The sequence below is a fragment of the Cornus florida genome, unplaced genomic scaffold (assembly GCF_030987335.1).
Source record: "Cornus florida cultivar Cherokee Brave unplaced genomic scaffold, ASM3098733v1 CherokeeBrave_3.0.0_Hap2_Chr07, whole genome shotgun sequence".
Lineage (NCBI taxonomy): Eukaryota > Viridiplantae > Streptophyta > Magnoliopsida > Cornales > Cornaceae > Cornus > Cornus florida.
The window spans coordinates 49,512,301-49,516,021 of record NW_026775577.1 but is presented as its reverse complement, the minus strand read 5'-3'; positions in this window follow the sequence as shown (position 1 = coordinate 49,516,021).

Here is a 3,721-nt window from a genome sequence, read left to right as displayed (position 1 = left end):
TGTCTAGATTGCAACCATGGGCTCAGGCAGAACTTCGTAGGTAAGGTGTGAGGGACCTTCCTACTGCCATGATAGCGGCAGATTGTCTTGTAGATTTCAAGATGACTGGGTCTACTACACAAGACAAGAAGAAATCCAAGGAGGGGAAGAAAGACAAAGGCCAGTCCTTCAGGTTCAAGGACAAGAAGAAGGACAAGAATCAAAAGAAGGATAAAGGCGGTGGCTTTGTCAAGGCCAAGACAGATTACAATAACAAAGGGAGTAGTAGTGGGACTAAGCCCAACTACGGTTTTTCATCTGCAATGGTCCCCATCGTGTTAGGGACTACCCCAAGAGGGAGAAGTTGAGTGCTAGTGTCGCTGATTCAAAAGGAGAGTCAGACTCGGAATGTGGTCCAACCTGAGTCAATCCTCTGCAAATGCTGAATGCTCTTACTGAAGAACAGTCCATGGAGTTGAAAGGGTTCATGTTCATTCAGGTGACGCTGAACGGCAAGGAAGTTTTGGCAATGGTGGACACGAGGGCCACTCATAACTTCATTGCGCAGAGGGAAGTAAGTAACTTTAATTTAAAGTTAATTCCACATGCTAATAAGATGAAAGCTGTGAATTCTGAAGCCAAGCCTGTCTTAGGCATGGCCACCACTTCTATGAAAGTTGGTTGTTGGGAGGGCGTAGTTAGTCTTATGGCTGTACCCTTAGATGATTTTGATCTAATTCTTGGAATTTAGTTCCTTACGAAAGCCAGAGTGGTAGTTGTGCCATATTTGGGAGGAGTTTTTATTTGGGACAGGTGTTGTCCATGTTTTATTCCATCAGTGGCTCTTTATGGGCACCAAAAGAAGGAAGATCGTAAATATAGCTGCATAGAAATAATCTCTGCATTGCAAGTGAAAACAGGTTTGAAGAGGGGAGACTCTACCTTTCTTGCAGCTATGATAGAGATCAAACCGGACCAGTTTGTTGCAGTTCCGGATTTTGTTGCTGAAATTCTAGAGGAATTTGCAGAAGTGATGCCACCAGAACTACCCAAGCAATTGCCCCCTCAACGTGCTGTTGATCACAAGATAGAGTTGGAGCCGGGTTCTAGGGCTCCTGCTCAGGCCCCATACTGGATGGCGCCTTCAGAATTGGCTGAACTGCGTAGACAGTTGGATGAGTTGCTAGAGTCTGGCCATATTCAACCATCCAAGGCACCGTATGGCGCGCCAGTGTTGTTCCAGAAGAAGCAGGATGGCTCAATGCGGATGTGTGTGGATTATAGGGCTCTGAATAAGGTGACTGTGAAGAACAAGTACCCAGTGCCCAATGCCACAGATTTATTTGACAGGTTGTCAAGGGCATCCTATTTTACTAAGCTGGATTTACGTGCAGGCTACTGGCAGGTGTGTATAGCAGAAGGAGATGAACCCAAAACTGTATGTGTAACTCGTTATGGGTCTTATGAATTTCTTGTAATGCCGTTTGGGCTAACTAATGCCCCGGCAACCTTCTGCAACTTAATGAATAATGTGTTTTATGACTACATCGATCGCTTTGTTGTTGTTTACTTAGATGACATTGTAGTCTATAGTGAGTCATTGAAAGATCACTTAAAACACTTGAGATTGGTTTTCCCAAAACTGAAGGAGTTTCAGTTATTTGTCAAAAAGGAGAAGTGTGAGTTTTGTCGCCAAGAAGTGATGTTTTTGGGGCATTGGATCAGTAAGGGCCATGTCAGAATGGATGAGAGAAAGGTGAAAGCCATCCTTGATTGGTCTACACCTACCAAAGTGACAGAGTTGAGATCTTTTCTAGGGTTGGCAAACTACTACAGAAAGTTTATAAAGGGGTATTCCAAGAAGGTTAGTCCTTTAACGGACTTGCTGAAGAAGGACAAACAGTGGGTTTGGTCTGAGGAGTGCCAGAATGCTTTTGAGATGCTTAAGTAGGTAGTGTCTACAGAACCGGTCTTGAGACTGCCTGACTTTGGTTTGCCATTTGAAGTGCATACTGATGCCTCTGATAGAGCAATTGGTGGGGTCCTAGTCCAAGAAGGACACCCATGTGCCTTTGAAAGCAGGAAGCTTAAGGATTCTGAACGGAGGTATACAACTAACGAGAAGGAGATAACTGCAGTGGTACATTGTCTTGACGCATGGAAGCACTATCTGTTGGGTACCAAGTTTACAGTGGTGACTGATAATGTAACCAATACCTACTTCAAGACACAGAAAAAGCTTACTCCAAAGCAAGCTCGTTGGCAAGAGTTTCTTGGGGAGTTCAATTTTGTGTGGGTTCACAGACCTGGAAAGCAGAATCAGGTTGCTGATGCCTTGAGTAAGAAAGAAGTGCAAGAGTATGTGGCGTCGTTGACAACGGTGTATACTGATTTCCTTGACAGAATCAAAGAGCAATCTCAGTCCAACAATGCCTATCAAAAACTAAAGCAACAGGTTACTGATGGTGAAGTCAGAAAGTACTGGATTGAAGATAATCTACTCTACGCCAGAGGAGGTAGATTATATGTTCCTGTTGGAGGTTTGAGACGGGAACTAATGCGGGGAATGCATGATCCTCAGTGGGCTGGACATCCAGGGGTGGATAGAATGCTGGCGTTGATATCCAGATCATATTACTGGCCCAAGATGGAGGATGACATAGAGTTATATATCAAGACTTGCTTGGTCTGTCAGAAAGACAAGCATGAGAGGAAGAAGGAGGCAGGGCTACTGCAACCCTTGCCTATACCAGAGCGTCCATGGCAGTCAGTTTCAATGGACTTCATTTCTGGTTTTCTTAAGGTGGAAGGTATGAGATCTATTTTTGTGGTTGTAGATAGATTCTCTAAGTATGCAATTTTTATTGCTGCACCACATGCATGCCCAGCAGAAGTTGCTGCTGGTTTATTTCATAAGTTTGTGGTGAAATATTTTGGCTTGCCCGAAGATATTGTTAGTGATCGTGACACCAGATTTACGGGAAGGTTCTGGACAGTGTTATTTGGCTTGATGGGTTCTGAACTAAAGTTCTCTACAGCGAACCATCCTCAAACTGACGGACAGACTGAAAGGATGAACTAGTTATTGGAAGAATATCTGAGGCACTATGTTACTGCAAGTCAGAAAAATTGGCTGGAGTTGCTAGACACTGCACAATTCTCTTATAATTTGCACAGGTCTTCAGCAACAGGAATGAGTCCCTTTGAGTTGGCAACAGGGCAACAACCTCGCACACCACAGGAGGTGGCAATGCAAAGGACTGGTGGAAGATGCACTGCAGTATACCGATATGCCCGTTCCATGCAAGAGATGGTGGAGGAGGCACAGGACAGCCTTGCCAAGGCTGCGAGAAGGATGAAAAAGTATGCATATAAAGGGAGAAGGTCATTAGAGTTCCAAGTGGGAGACAAGGTTTTGTTGAAGTTAACTCCACAGATTTGGAAGAAGATAAGTAGCAAGACTGTTCACAGAGGGCTGATTCAGAAGTATGATGGTCCATTTGAAGTTGTGAAGAAAGTGGGGAATGTTGCTTACAGATTACAGTTACCTGAGAGACTGAAGGTCCATCCTACTTTTCATGTGAGTTTCCTCAAGCCTTTTCATGAGGACACTGCAGATACATCAAGACAGCAGGCTAAGAGAGCCCCACCTGTTATTCGGTTGCAGTTTAACAAAGAGGTGGAGAAGATTATGTCTCACCGGACCCAGAGTCAGAGTAAGAAAAATCGCAGAACTGATTAC